Source organism: Crinia signifera, chromosome 19, assembly GCF_055691185.1.
Source record: "Crinia signifera chromosome 19, ASM5569118v1, whole genome shotgun sequence".
NCBI lineage: Eukaryota > Metazoa > Chordata > Amphibia > Anura > Myobatrachidae > Crinia > Crinia signifera.
This window is the reverse complement of record NC_139226.1, coordinates 53,239,861-53,255,990: the sequence shown is the minus strand read 5'-3', so window position 1 is coordinate 53,255,990 and position 16,130 is coordinate 53,239,861. Positions and strand designations below refer to the sequence as shown.

Genomic DNA, 16,130 nt, shown 5'->3' with positions numbered 1-16,130 from the left:
CGCTGTACCCTTTCACATTTGATTGGGGTGTGAAAACCGGAACCGGCGAATAGCTTGTTATGAACGCGGCTATGTGCCTGGAGGGTAAAAGCTGGAACCTGTGAATGAAATGTTCCCACCTTGGCAAGGTGCTTGGGGGGTAAAGCCGGAACCGACGTATGAGATGTTCTGGCCACGACGAGGTGCTTTTGGGAGTGAAAGCCAGAACCGACGCATGAGATGTTCTGGCCTGCGACGAGATGCTTTTGGGAATGAAAGCTGGAACCGACGCAGAAAATGTTCCAGCTGCGGCGTGATGGTTGGGGGGTGAAAGCCAAAAACGGAGCTTGAGATGTTTCGGCCACTGTGAGGTACTTATTTTCTACAAAAGTAAGTGAAAATGATCAATTTCACCTACTTTGGTAGAAATGAAGTGATAATATATAGTCCCCATAAACCACTTTCACACCACTGTACCCTATCACACTTGATTGGGATGTGAAAACTAGATCCGGCAAATAACTTGTCCATATGCAGCTATGTGCCTGGAGGGTGAAAGCTGGAACCTGTGAATGAAATGGTACTGCCTTGGCAAGGTGCTTTTGTGGGTGAAACCTGGAACTGGTGAAAGGAATGTTCCAGTACTGGCGTGGTGGTTTGGCGGTGAAAGCCGAAACCGGCGCATGAGATGTACCGTCTGCTGTGAGGTACTTATTTTCTACAAAAGTAGGTGAAAATTGTTATTTCCACCTTATTTGGTAAAAAAAATGTGATCATTTATAGGCCCCATATATTACTTTCACACCGCTGTACCCTTTCACATTCGATTGGGGTGTGAAAATCGGAACCTGGGAATAATTTGTTCCGTACACGGCTATGTGCCTGGAGAGTAAAAGCCGGAACCTGTGAATGAAATGTTCCCGACTTGGCAAGGTGCTTGGGGGGTTAAGCCGGAACCAACGGATGAGATGTTCTGGACGCGACGGGATGCTTCTGGGAGTGAAAGCCGGAACCGACGCAGAAAATGTTCTGGCCACGGCGTAATGGTTGAGGGGTGAAAGCCAAAAACGGAGCATGAGATGTTCCGGCCGCTGTGACGTTCTTATTTTCTATAAAAGTAAGTGAAAATTATCATTTTCACCTACATTGGTAGAAATGAAGTGATAATATATAGGCCCCATATATCACTTTCACACCATTGTACCCTATCACACTTGATTGGGATGTGGAAACTGGATCCGGCGAATAACTTGTCCATATGCAGCTATGTGCCTGGAGGGTGAAAGCTGGAACCTGTGAATGAAATGTCACCGCCTTGGCAAGGTGCTTTTGTGGGTGAAACCTGGAACCAGCACAAGAAATGTTCCGGCGTGATGGTTGGGCAGTGAAAGCCGGAACCGGCGCATGAGATGTACCGACTGCTGCAAGGTACTTTTTTTCTACAAAAGTAGGTGAAAATTGTTATTTTCACCTGCTTTGGTAAAAGAAAAGTGATAATTTTTAGACCCCATATACCACTTTCACACCGCTGTACCCTTTCACATTCGATTGGGGTGTGAAAACCGGAATCTGGGAATAACTTGTTCGCAGCTATGTGCCTGGAGGGTAAAATCTGGAACCTGTGATGAAATGTTCCTGACTTAGCAAGGTGCTTGGGGGTTGAAGCCGGAACCGACGGATGAGATGTTCTGGCCGTGACGAGGTGCTTTTGGAGGTGAAAGCTGGAACCGACGCATGAGATGTTCTGGCCGCGACGGTATGCTTTTGGGAGTGAAAGCCGGAACCGACGCATGAGATGTTCTGGCACGCGACGAGGTGCTTTTGGGAGTGAAAGCCGGAACCGACGCAAGGAATGTTCCGGTCGCGGCGTGTGAGTTACTTATTTTCTACAAAAGTAGGTGAAAATTGTTATTTCCACCTACTTTGGTAAAAAAAATGTGATCATTTATAGGCCCCATATACCACTTTCACACCGCTGTACCCTTTCACATTAGATTGGGGTGTGAAAGCCGGAAACCGACGCATGAGATGTTTTGGCCGTGACGAGGATCTTTTGGGAGTGAAAGCCGGAAACGACGCATGAGATGTTCTTGCCCGCGACGAGGTGCTTTTGGGAGTGAAAGCCGGAACCGGTGCAGGAAATGTTATAACACTTGATTGGGTTGTGAAAACTGGATCTGGCGAATAACTTGTCCATATGCAGCTATGTGCCTGGAGGGTAAAAGCTGGAACCTGTGAATGAAATGTTCCCACCTTGGCAAGGTGCTTGGGAGGGGTTGAAGCCTGAACCGACGTATGAGATATTCTGGCTGCGACAAGGTGCTTTTGGGGGTGAAAGTTGGAACCGGCGCAATAAATGTTCTGGCCGCGGCGTGGTGTTTGGGGGTGAAAGCCGGAAGCGGCGCATGAAATGTTCCGGACGTGTTGAGGTGCTTTGGAGAGGTGCCAGATCCGGCGCATGAGATTGTCATGCTTTTGCGATGGGCTTGAAGGCGGGTGAAAGCCTAAACTGGCGCATGAGATGTTCCAGGCACTGTGAGGTGCTTTGGGGGGTGATAGTCCCTGACAGCTCCTCAAGACTGGCTGCTGCAGAGCACATACCCGGGGACCTGCTCAGTTTGTAAAACTGAGTAACGGGTCCACAGTTAAGGGTCTAATATGTGCTGTAGCATGTATTTGCAATCACTGGGGCAGGAACTGATAAGGTTCACTTGTGTTGTCTGTATAGTACTGCATTTATGTGTGTTACGATGTAAGACACATTATTAATAAATATGCATGTATGTCATGAACATATTATCGCGCCTCCTTCTTTTTTTCAGGTAGACCTTCTCCACGAATGAATTGTGATGTCAACTTCTTACCCAGCTACGTCTCTGGACTACTGTGACATCATTTTTACTACAGCATATTCCAAACGTCAAATTGCAGGAGCAACTACCCACAGCAGGTAAGCAGGCGCGATAATATCTTCCTGGCATACATGTATATTTATCAAATATGTATGGTCTTCCTTAAATTATGTTTAAAGTTTGATGAATTGAGGTCCTTATATTATTTTATGCAGACAGCGAGCCAAATCAGGGCTGATATCAGTGCGGGAGATAGCAGTGATATTGTCTGCATTGCTTTTTTATTGAATGTCAGTAATACTTTTTTCTACTAAAGTAGGTGAAAATAATAATTTTCACCTACTTTGGTAAAAAAAAAAGTGATAATTTATAGGCCCCATATACCACTTTCACACCGCTGTACCCTTTCACATTTGATTGGGGTGTGAAAACCGGAACCGGCGAATAGCTTGTTATGAACGCGGCTATGTGCCTGGAGGGTAAAAGCTGGAACCTGTGAATTAAATGTTCCCACCTTGGCAAGGTGCTTGGGGGGTAAAGCCGGAACCGACGTATGAGATGTTCTGGCCACGACGAGGTGCTTTTGGATGTGAAAGCCAGAACCGACGCATGAGATGTTCTGGCCTGCGACGAGATGCTTTTGGGAATGAAAGCTGGAACCGACGCAGAAAATGTTCCGGCTGCGGCGTGATGGTTGGGGGGTGAAAACCTAAAACGGAGCTTGAGATGTTTCGGCCACTGTGAGGTACTTATTTTCTACAAAAGTAAGTGAAAATTATCAATTTCACCTACTTTGGTAGAAATGAAGTGATAATATATAGTCCCCATAAACCACTTTCACACCACTGTACCCTATCACACTTGATTGGGATGTGAAAACTAGATCCGGCAAATAACTTGTCCATATGCAGCTATGTGCCTGGAGGGTGAAAGCTGGAACCTGTGAATGAAATGGTACTGCCTTGGCAAGGTGCTTTTGTGGGTGAAACCTGAAACCTGGAACCGGTGAAAGGAATGTTCCAGTACTGGCGTGGTGGTTTGGCGGTGAAAGCCGAAACCGGCGCATGAGATGTACCGGCTGCTGTGAGGTACTTATTTTCTACAAAAGTAGGTGAAAATTGTTATTTCCACCTTCTTTGGTAAAAAAAATGTGATCATTTATAGGCCCCATATATTACTTTCACACCGCTGTACCCTTTCACATTCGATTGGGGTGTGAAAATCGGAACCTGGGAATAATTTGTTCCGTACACGGCTATGTGTCTGGAGAGTAAAAGCCGGAACCTGTGAATGAAATGTTCCCGACTTGGCAAGGTGCTTGGGGGGTTGAAGCCGGAACCGACGGATGAGATGTTCTGGACGCGACGGGATGCTTCTGGGAGTGAAAGCCGGAACCGACGCAGAAAATGTTCTGGCCACGGCGTAATGGTTGAGGGGTGAAAGCCAAAAACGGAGCATGAGATGTTCCGGTCGCTGTGACGTTCTTATTTTCTACAAAAGTAAGTGAAAATTATCATTTTCACCTACATTGGCAGAAATGAAGTGATAATATATAGGCCCCATATATCACTTTCACACCATTGTACCCTATCACACTTGATTGGGATGTGGAAACTGGATCCGGCGAATAACTTGTCCATACAGTATGCAGCTATGTGCCTGAAGGGTGAAAGCTGGAACCTGTGAATGAAATGTCACCGCCTTGGCAAGGTGCTTGGGGGTAAAGCCGGAACCGACAGATGAGATGTTCTGGCCGCGGCGAGGTGTTTTTGGAATTGAAAGCTGGAACCGACGCATGAGATGTTCTGGACGCGACGGGATGCTTCTGGGAGTGAAAGCCGGAACCGACGCAGAAAATGTTCTGGCCACGGCGTAATGGTTGGGGGATGAAAGCCAAAAACAGTATGAGATGTTCCAGCCACTGTGAGGTACTTATTTTCTATAAAAGTAAGTGAAAATTATCATTTTCACCTACATTGGTAGAAATGAAGTGATAATATATAGTCCCCATAAACCACTTTCACACCACTGTACCCTATCACACTTGATTGGGATGTGAAAACTGGATCCGGCAAATAACTTGTCCATATGCAGCTATGTGCCTGGAGGGTGAAAGCTGGAACCTGTGAATGAAATGGTACTGCCTTGGCAAGGTGCTTTTGTGGGTGAAACCTGAAACCGGTGAAAGGAATGTTCCAGTAGCGGCGTGGTGGTTTGGCGGTGAAAGCCGAAACCGGCGCATGAGATGTACCGGCTGCTGTGAGGTACTTATTTTCTACAAAAGTAGGTGAAAATTGTTATTTCCACCTTCTTTGGTAAAAAAATGTGATCATTTATAGGCCCCATATATTACTTTCACACCGCTGTACCCTTTCACATTCGATTGGGGTGTGAAAATCGGAACCTGGGAATAATTTGTTCCGTACACGGCTATGTGTCTGGAGGGTAAAAGCTGGAACCTGTGAATGAAATGTTCCCGACTTGGCAAGGTGCTTGGGGGGTTAAGCCAGAACCGACGGATGAGATGTTCTGGCCACGACGGGGTGCTTTTAGGAGTGGTAGCCAGAACCGACGCATGAGATGTTCTGGACGCGACGGGATGCTTTTGGGAGTGAAAGCCGGAACCGACGCAGAAAATGTTCCTGCCACAGCGTAATGGTTGAGGGGTGAAAGCCAAAAACGGAGCATGAGATGTTCCGGCCGCTGTGTCGTTATTATTTTCTACAAAAGTAAGTGAAAATTATCATTTTCACCTACATTGGCAGAAATGAAGTGATAATATATAGGCCCCATATATCACTTTCACACCATTGTACCCTATCACACTTGATTGGGATGTGGAAACTGGATCCGGCGAATAACTTGTCCATACAGTATGCAGCTATGTGCCTGGAGGGTGAAAGCTGGAACCTGTGAATGAAATGTCACCGCCTTGGCAAGGTGCTTGGGGGTAAAGCCGGAACCGACGGATGAGATGTTCTGGCCGCGGCGAGGTGTTTTTGGAATTGAAAGCTGGAACCGACGCATGAGATGTTCTGGACGCGACGGGATGCTTCTGGGAGTGAAAGCCGGAACCGACGCAGAAAATGTTCTGGCCACATCGTAATGGTTGGGGGATGAAAGCCAAAAACAGTATGAGATGTTCCAGCCACTGTGAGGTACTTATTTTCTATAAAAGTAAGTGAAAATGATCATTTTCACCTACATTGGTAGAAATGTAGTGATAATATATAGGCCCCATATATCACTTACACACCATTGTACCCTATCACACTTGATTGGGATGTGGAAACTGGATCCGGCGAATAACTTGTCCATATGCAGCTATGTGCCTGGAGGGTGAAAGCTGGAACCTGTGAATGAAATGTCACCGCCTTGGCAAGGTGCTTTTGTGGGTGAAACCTGGAACCTGCACAAGAAATGTTCCGGCGTGATGGTTGGGCAGTGAAAGCCGGAACCGGCGCATGAGATGTACCGACTGCTGCAAGGTACTTATTTTCTACAAAAGTAGGTGAAAATTGTTATTTTCACCTGCTTTGGTAAAAGAAAAGTGATAATTTTTAGACCCCATATACCACTTTCACACCGCTGTACCCTTTCACATTGGATTGGGGTGTGAAAACCGGAATCTGGGGATAACTTGTACGCAGCTATGTGCCTGGAGGGTAAAATCTGGAACCTGTGATGAAATGTTCCTGACTTAGCAAGGTGCTTGGGGTTTGAAGCCGGAACCGACGGATGAGATGTTCTGGCCGTGACGAGGTGCTTTTGGAGGTGAAAGCTGGAACCGACGCATGAGATGTTCTGGCCGCGACGGTATGCTTTTGGGAGTGAAAGCCGAAAACGACGCAAGGAATGTTCCGGTCGCGGCGTGTGAGTTACTTATTTTCTACAAAAGTAGGTGAAAATTGTTATTTCCACCTACTTTGGTAAAAAAAAATGTGATCATTTATAGGCCCCATATACCACTTTCACACCGCTGTACCCTTTCACATTAGATTGGGGTGTGAAAGCCGGAAACCGACGCATGAGATGTTTTGGCCGTGACGAGGATCTTTTGGGAGTGAAAGCCGGAAATGACGCATGAGATGTTCTGGCCCGCGACGAGGTGCTTTTGGGAGTGAAAGCCGGAACCGGTGCAGGAAATGTTATAACACTTGATTGGGTTGTGAAAACTGGATCTGGCGAATAACTTGTCCATATGCAGCTATGTGCCTGGAGGGTAAAAGCTGGAACCTGTGAATGAAATGTTCCCACCTTGGCAAGGTGCTTGGGAGGGGTTGAAGCCTGAACCGACGTATGAGATATTCTGGCTGCGACAAGGTGCTTTTGTGGGTGAAAATTGGAACCGGCGCAATAAGTGTTCTGGCCGCGGCGTGGTGTTTGGGGGTGAAAGCCGGAAGCGGCGCATGAAATGTTCCGGACGTGTTGAGGTGCTTTGGAGAGGTGCCAGATCCGGCGCATGAGATTGTCATGCTTTTGCGATGGGCTTGAAGGCGGGTGAAAGCCTAAACTGGCGCATGAGATGTTCCAGGCACTGTGAGGTGCTTTGGGGGGTGATAGTCCCTGACAGCTCCTCAAGACTGGCTGCTGCAGAGCACATACCCGGGGACCTGCTCAGTTTGTAAAACTGAGTAACGGGTCCACAGTTAAGGGTCTAATATGTGCTGTAGCATGTATTTGCAATCACTGGGGCAGGAACTGATAAGGATGACTTGTGTTGTCTGTATAGTACTGCATTTATGTGTGTTACGATGTAAGACACATTATTAATAAATATGCATGTATGTCATGAACATATTATCGCGCCTCCTTCTTCTTTTTTTCAGGTAGACCTTCTCCACGAATGAATTGTGATGTCAACTTCTTACCCAGCTACGTCTCTGGACTACTGTGACATCATTTTTACTACAGCATATTCCAAACGTCAAATTGCAGGAGCAACTACCCACAGCAGGTAAGCAGGCGCGATAATATCTTCCTGGCATACATGCATATTTATCAAATATGTATGGTCTTCCGTAAATTATGTTTAAAGTTTGATGAATTGAGGTCCTTATATTATTTTATGCAGACAGCGAGCCAAATCAGGGCTGATATCAGTGCGGGAGATAGCAGTGATATTGTCTGCATTGCTTTTTTATTGAATGTCAGTAATACTTTTTTCTACTAAAGTAGGTGAAAATAATAATTTTCACCTACTTTGGTAATAAAAAAAAGTGATAATTTATAGGCCCCATATACCACTTTCACACCGCTGTACCCTTTCACATTTGATTGGGGTGTGAAAACCGGAACCGGCGAATAGCTTGTTATGTACGTGGCTATGTGCCTGGAGGGTAAAAGCTGGAACCTGTGAATTAAATGTTCCCACCTTGGCAAGGTGCTTGGGGGGTAAAGCCGGAACCGACGGATGAGATGTTCTGGCCACGACGAGGTGCTTTTGGGAGTGAAAGCCAGAACCGACGCATGAGATGTTCTGGCCTGCTACGAGATGCTTTTGGGAATGAAAGCTGGAACCGATGCAGAAAATGTTCCGGCTGCGGCGTGATGGTTGGGGGGTGAAAGCCAAAAACGGAGCATGAGATGTTTCGGCCGCTGTGAGGTACTTATTTTCTACAAAAGTAAGTGAAAATGATCAATTTCACCTACTTTGGTAGAAATGAAGTGATAATATATAGTCCCCATAAACCACTTTCACACCACTGTACCCTATCACACTTGATTGGGAAGTGAAAACTGGATCCGGCAAATAACTTGTCCATATGCAGCTATGTGCCTGGAGGGTGAAAGCTGGAACCTGTGAATGAAATGGTACTGCCTCGGCAAGGTGATTTTGTGGGTGAAACCTGGAACCGGTGAAAGGAATGTTCCAGTAGCGGCGTGGTGGTTTGGCGGTGAAAGCCGAAACCTGTGCATGAGAAGTACCGGCTGCTGTGAGGTACTTATTTTCTACAAAAGTAGGTGAAAATTGTTATTTCCACCTTCTTTGGTAAAAAAAATGTGATCATTTATAGGCCCCATATATTATTTTCACACCGCTGTACCCTTTCACATTCGATTGGGGTGTGAAAATCGGAACCTGGGAATAATTTGTTCCGTACACGGCTATGTGCCTGGAGGGTAAAAGCTGGAACCTGTGAATGAAATGTTCCCGACTTGGCAAGGTGCTTGGGGGGTTAAGCCGGAACCGACGGATGAGATGTTCTGGCCACGACGAGGTGCTTTTAGGAGTGAAAGCCAGAACCGACGCATGAGATGTTCTGGACGCGACGGGATTCTTTTGGGAGTGAAAGCCGGAACCGACGCAGAAAATGTTCCGGCCACAGCGTAATGGTTGAGGTGTGAAAGCCAAAAAACGGAGCATGAGATGTTCCGGCCGCTGTGACGTACTTATTTTCTACAAAAGTAAGTGAAAATGATAATTTTCACCTACATTGGCAGAAATGAAGTGATAATATATAAGCCCCATATATCACTTTCACACCATTGTACCCTATCACACTTGATTGGGATGTAAAAACTGGATCCGGCAAATAACTTGTCCATACAGTATGCAGCTATGTGCCTGGAGGGTGAAAGCTGGAACCTGTGAATGAAATGTCAGCGCCTTGACAAGGTGCTTGGGGGTAAAGCCATAACCGACGGATGAGATGTTCTGGCCGCGGCGAGGTGTTTTTGGAATTGAAAGCTGGAACCGACGCATGAGATGTTCTGGACGCGACGGGATGCTTCTGGGAGTGAAAGCCGGAACCGACGCAGAAAATGTTCTGGCCACGGCTTAATGGTTGGGGGATGAAAGCCAAAAACAGTATGAGATGTTCCAGCCACTGTGAAGTACTTATTTTCTATAAAAGTAAGTGAAAATTATAATTTTCACCTACATTGGTAGAAATGAAGTGATAATATATAGGCCCCATATATCACTTTCACACCATTGTACCCTATCACACTTGATTGGGATGTGGAAACTGGATCCGTCGAATAACTTGTCCAGATGCAGCTATGTGCCTGGAGGGTGAAAGCTGGAACCTGTGAATGAAATGTCACCACCTTGGCAAGGTGCTTTTGTGGGTGAAACCTGGAACCGGCACAAGAAATGTTCTGGCGTGATGGTTGGGCAGTGAAAGCCGGAACCGGCGCATGAGATGTACCGACTGCTGCAAGGTACTTATTTTCTACAAAAGTAGGTGAAAATTGTTATTTTCACCTACTTTGGTAAAAAAAAAGTGATAATTTTTAGACCCCATATACCACTTTCACACCGCTGTACCCTTTCACATTCGATTGGGGTGTGAAAACCGGAATCTGGGAATAACTTGTACGCAGCTATGTGCCTGGAGGGGAAAATCTGGAACCTGTGATGAAATGTTCCTGACTTAGCAAGGTGCTTGGGGGTTGAAGCCGGAACCGACGGATGAGATGTTCTGGCCGTGACGAGGTGCTTTTGGAAGTGAAAGCTGGATCCGACGCATGAGATGTTCTGGCCGCGACGGTATACTTTTGGGAGTGAAAGCCGGAACCGACGCATGAGATGTTCTGGCACGCGACGATGTGCTTTTGGGAGTGAAAGCCGGAACCGACGCAAGGAATGTTCCGGTCGCGGCGTGTGAGTTACTTATTTTCTACAAAAGTAGGTGAAAATTGTTATTTCCACCTACTTTGGTTAAAAAAAATGTGATCATTTATAGGCCCCATATAACACACCGCTGTATCCTTTCACATTAGATTTGGGTGTGAAAGCCGGAAACCGACGCATGAGATGCTCTGGCCCGCGACGAGGTGCTTTTTGGAGTGAAAGCCGGAACCGGTGCAGGAAATGTTATAACACTTGATTGGGGTGTGAAAACTGGATCTGGCGAATAACTTGTCCATATACAGCTATGTGCCTGGAGGGTAAAAGCTGGAACCTGTGAATGAAATGTTCCCACCTTGGTAATGTGCTTGGGAGGGGTTGAAGCCTGAACCGACGTATGAGATATTCTGGCTGCGACGAGGTGCTTTTGAGGGTGAAAGTTGGAACCGGCGCAATAAATGTTCTGCCCGCGGCGTGGTGTTTGGGGGGTGAAAGCCGGAAGCGGCGCATGAAATGTTCCGGCCGCGTTGAGGTGCTTTGGAGAGGTGCCAGATCCGGCGCATGAGATTGTCATGCTTTTGCGATGGGCTTGAAGGCGGGTGAAAGCCTAAACTGGCGCATGAGATGTTCCAGGCACTGTGAGGTGCTTTGGGGGGTGATAGTCCCTGACAGCTCCTCAAGACTGGCTGCTGCAGAGCACATACCCGGGGACCTGCTCAGTTTGTAAAACTGAGTAACGGGTCTACAGTTAAGGGTCTAATATGTGCTGTAGCATGTATTTGCAATCACTGGGGCAGGAACTGATAAGGATGACTTGTGTTGTCTGTATAGTACTGCATTTATGTGTGTTACGATGTGAGACACATTATTAATAAATATGCATGTATGTCATGAACATATTATCGCGCCTCCTTCTTCTTTTTTTCAGGTAGACCTTCTCCACGAATGAATTGTGATGTCAGCTACTTACCCAGCTACGTCTCTGGACTACTGTGACATCATTTTTACTACAGCATATTCCAAACGTCAAATTGCAGGAGCAGCTACCCACAACAGGTAAGCAGGCGCGATAATATCTTCCTGGCATACATGTATATTTATCAAATATGTATGGTCTTCCGTAAATTATGTTTAAAGTTTGATGAATTGAGGTCCTTATATTATTTTATGCAGACAGCGGGCCAAATCAGGGCTGATATCAGTGCGGGAGATAGCAGTGATATTGTCTGCATTGCTTTTTTATTGAATGTCAGTAATATTTTTTTCTACTAAAGTAGGTGAAAATAATAATTTTCACCTACTTTGGTAAAAAAAAAAAGTGATAATTTATAGGCCCCATATACCACTTTCACACCGCTGTACCCTTTCACATTTGATTGGGGTGTGAAATCCGGAACCGGCGAATAGCTTGTTATGTACGCGGCTATGTGCCTGGAGGGTAAAAGCTGGAAACTGTGAATGAAATGTTCCCACCTTGGCAAGGTGCTTGGGGGGTAAAGCCGGAACGACGGATGAGATGTTCTGGCCACGACGAGGTGCTTTTGGGAGTGAAAGCCAGAACCGACGCATGAGATCTTCTGGCCTGCGACGAGATGCTTTTGGGAATGAAAGATGGAACCGACGCAGAAAATGTTCCGGCTGCGGCGTGATGGTTGGGGGGTGAAAGCCAAAAACGGAGCATGAGATGTTCCGGCCGCAGTGAGGTACTTATTTTCTACAAAAGTAAGTGAAAATTATCATTTTCACTTACATTGGCAGAAATGAAGTGATAATATATAGACCCCATATATCACTTTCACACCATAGTACCCTATCACACTTGATTGGGATGTGGAAACTGGATCCGGCGAATAACTTGTCCATATGGAGCTATGTGCCTGGAGGGTGAAAGCTGGAACCTGTGAATGAAATGTCACCGCCTTGGCAAGGTGCTTTTGTGGGTGAAACCTGGAACCGGCACAAGAAATGTTCCGGCGTGATGGTTGGGCAGTGAAAGCCGGAAACGGCGCATGAGATGTACCGACTGCTGCAAGGTACTTATTTTCTACAAAAGTAGGTGAAAATTGTTACTTTTGGGGTGTGAAAACCGGAACCTGGGAATAACTTTTATGCAGCTATGTGCCTGGAGGGTAAAATCTGGAACCTGTGATGAAATGTTCCTGACTTAGCAAGGTGCTTGGGGGTTGAAGCCGGAACCGACGGATGAGATGATCTGGCCGTGACGAGGTGCTTTTGGAAGTGAAAGGTGGAACCGACGCATGAGATGTTCTGGCCGCGACGGTATGCTTTTGGGAGTGAAAGCCGGAACCGACGCATGAGATGTTCTGGCACGCGACGAGGTGCTTTTGGGAGTGAAAGCCGGAACCGACGCAAGGAATGTTCTGGTCGCGGTGTGTGAGTTACTTTTTTTCTACAAAAGTAGGTGAAAATTGTCATTTCCACCTACTTTGGTAAAAAAAAATGTGATCATTTATAGGCCCCGTATACCACTTTCACACCGCTGTGCCCTTTCACATTAGATTGGGGTGTGAAAGCCGTAAAACGACGCATGAGCCGTAAAACGACGCATGAGGCCGTGACGAGGATCTTTTGGGAGTGAAAGCCGGAACCGACGCATGAGATGTTCTGGCCCGCGACGAGGTGCTTTTGGGAGTGAAAGCTGGAACCGGTGCAGGAAATGTTATAACACTTGATTGGGGTGTGAAAACTGGATCTGGCGAAGAACTTGTCCATATGCAGCTATGTGCCTGGAGGGTAAAAGCTGGAACCTGTGAATGAAATGTTCCCACCTTGGCAAGGTGCTTGGGAGGGGTTGAAGCCTGAACCGACGTATGAGATATTCTGGCTGCGACAAGGTGCTTTTGGGGGTGAAAGCTGGAACCGGCGCAATAAATGATCTGGCCGCGGTGTGGTGTTTGGGGGGTGAAACCCGGAAGCGGCGCATGAAATGTTCCGGCCGCGGTGAGGTGCTTTGGAGAGGTGCCAGATCCGGCGCATGAGATTGTCATGTTTTTGCGATGGGCTTGAAGGCGGGTGAAAGCCTAAACTGGTGCATGAGATGTTCCAGGCACTGTGAGGTGCTTTGTGGGTGATAGTCCCTGACAGTTCCTCAAGACTGGCTACTGCAGAGCACATACCCGGGGACCTGCTCAGTTTGTAAAACTGAGTAACGGGTCCACAGTTAAGGGTCTAATATGTGCTGTAGCATGTATTTGCAATCACTGGGGCAGGAACTGATAAGGATGACTTGTGTTGTCTGTATAGTACTGCATTTATGTGTGTTACGATGTAAGACACATTATTAATAAATATGCATGTATGTCATGAACATATTATCGCGCCTCCTTCTTCTTTTTTTCAGGTAGACCTTCTCCACGAATGAATTGTGATGTCAACTACTTACCCAGCTACGTCTCTGGACTACTGTGACATCATTTTTACTACAGCATATTCCAAACGTCAAATTGCAGGAGCAGCTACCCACAACAGGTAAGCAGGCGCGATAATATCTTCCTGGCATACATGTATATTTATCAAATATGTATGGTCTTCTGTAAATTATGTTTAAAGTTTGATGAATTGAGGTCCTTATATTATTTTATGCAGACAGCGAGCCAAATCAGGGCTGATATCAGTGCAGGAGATAGCGAGCCAAATCAGGGCTGATATCAGTGCAGAAGATAGCATAGATATCGTCTGCATTGCTTTTTTATTGAATGTCAGTAATACTTTTTTCTACTAAAGTAGGTGAAAATTGTTATTTCCACCTTCTTTGGTAAAAAAAAAAGTGATAATTTATAGGCCCCATATACCACTTTCACACCGCTGTACCCTTTCACATTTGATTGGGGTGTGAAAATCGGAACCTGGGAATAACTTGTTCCGTACACGGCTATGTGCCTGGAGGGTAAAACCTGGAACCTGTGAATGAAATGTTCCCAACTTGGCAAGGTGCTTGGAGGGTAAAGCCGGAACCGACGGATGAGATGTTCTGGCCACGACGAGGTGCTTTTGGGAGTGAAAGCCAGAACCGACGCATGAGATGTTCTGGATGCGACGGGATGCTTCTGGGAGTGAAAGCCGGAACCGACGCAGAAAATGTTCCGAACATGGCGTAATGGTTGAGGGGTGAAAGCCAAAAACTGAGCATGAGATGTTCCGGCCGCTGTGAGATACTTATTTTCCACAAAAGTAAGTGAAAATTATCAATTTCACCTACATTGGCAGAAATGAAGTGATAATATATAGGCCCCATATATCACTTTCACACCATTGTACCCTATCACACTTGATTGGGATGTGAAAACTGGATCCGGCGAATAACTTGTCCATATGGAGCTATGTGCCTGGAGGGTGAAAGCTGGAACCTGTGAATGAAATGTCACCGCCTTGGCAAGGTGCTTGGGGGTAAAGCTGGAACCGATGGATGAGATGTTCTGGCCGCGGCGAGGTGTTTTTGGAATTGAAAGCTGGAACCGACGCATGAGATGTTCTGGACGCGACGGGATGCTTCTGGGAGTGAAAGCCGGAACCGACGCATGAGATGTTCTGGCCACGGCGTAATGGTTGGGGGATGAAAGCCAAAAACAGAGTATGAGATGTTCCAGCCACTGGCCCTTATTCAGAATCGTGCGGTACGGCCCGCGTGCGGCCGTACCGCCGATGTTTTTTGTCTGCACATGCGCAGAGGTCATTCTGCGCATGTGCAGCCCCCTTCGCCGCAGACGGATTTCGTCCGCCGCAAAGGGGGCGTATAGGGGCGTGAGGGGCTTCAGCCCCTCATTTCCCTATGTGTACGCCCCGCGTTTCATGGGCGTTCCCATGCAAACGCGGGGCGTGTGCATGGTAATGAGGGCATGACGCCCTCATTACCATGACATGGGGGCGGAAAGCTGACGTCGCCGGATGTCAGCTTTCAGCCCCCTTACAAGCTCCCACACGGACGATTGTCCGTGTGGTCTGAGCTTGCGGGAGCTGCCGCGGCGTGCGGGCCTGCCTTCGATGGTCGTCGACCATCGAAGGCAGGGGGCAGCTCCCACCATGGTGGAGGCGTAGCCTCCACCATTTTTGTGCGGATCGCCAGCCGTCCGTGTATGGACGGCCGTGGCGATCCGTCCGGTGGGCGGCCCTTGGTTTGTGCGGTCGGAGCCCCGTGTGCGGCTCTGACCGCACCAACCAGAATAAGGGCCACTGTGAGGTACTTAGGGGGATATTTACCAAAATGGATTCGTAAAAAATAGGTGTATTCGTAGGCAGAAATACACCTATTTTTTACACATTTGTGTTTTCGGGATTTTCAATCCCGAAAATACAACAATTCGTATTCCTAAAGATGGAACATTCATATTTGTATTTACAAATACGAATGTCTACACCATCGATAGAATACGACAGAAATCACCATTCAAAAGAATGGTGGTTCCTGATTTACTAAGCAGCCGTATTGATAATACGGCTGCTAAGTGGTTTAAAACACCCACGCAAATACGACAGGAAATACATCCAAAGCCCTTACATACTAATACTTACCTATCTTCTTCCCGTAGGTAGCCCTGATGTCCTGTGTCATCTTCTGGATCCATGTCGACGTCGCTGTCCATGTCGTCCTCACTGTCGGTGTCCGGAGTCCGACGAAATCCATGTGGCAACCTATGGAAGGAAACTGTACTCACCTGTCCCGGGGCGACGTAGTCCAGGTAAGGGTCTTTGCAAAAAAAAAAAAA

The 16,130-nt window shown here is 46.9% G+C and overlaps 1 long non-coding RNA gene across 2 annotated transcripts; it reads left to right on the top strand.

Moving 5' to 3' along the window:
* The first annotated feature begins 2,804 nt into the window (after positions 1-2,804).
* On the top strand, positions 2,805-13,664 carry LOC146042543 (uncharacterized). 2 transcript variants are annotated; one of them, XR_014463906.1, is made up of 3 exons: positions 2,805-2,929; positions 7,661-7,788; positions 11,340-13,664. It is a non-coding gene; the product is annotated as an uncharacterized LOC146042543 (long non-coding RNA). The 2 variants fall into 2 exon arrangements; XR_014463905.1 differs by having other exon boundaries at positions 11,336-13,664.
* Positions 13,665-16,130: the final 2,466 nt, after the last annotated feature.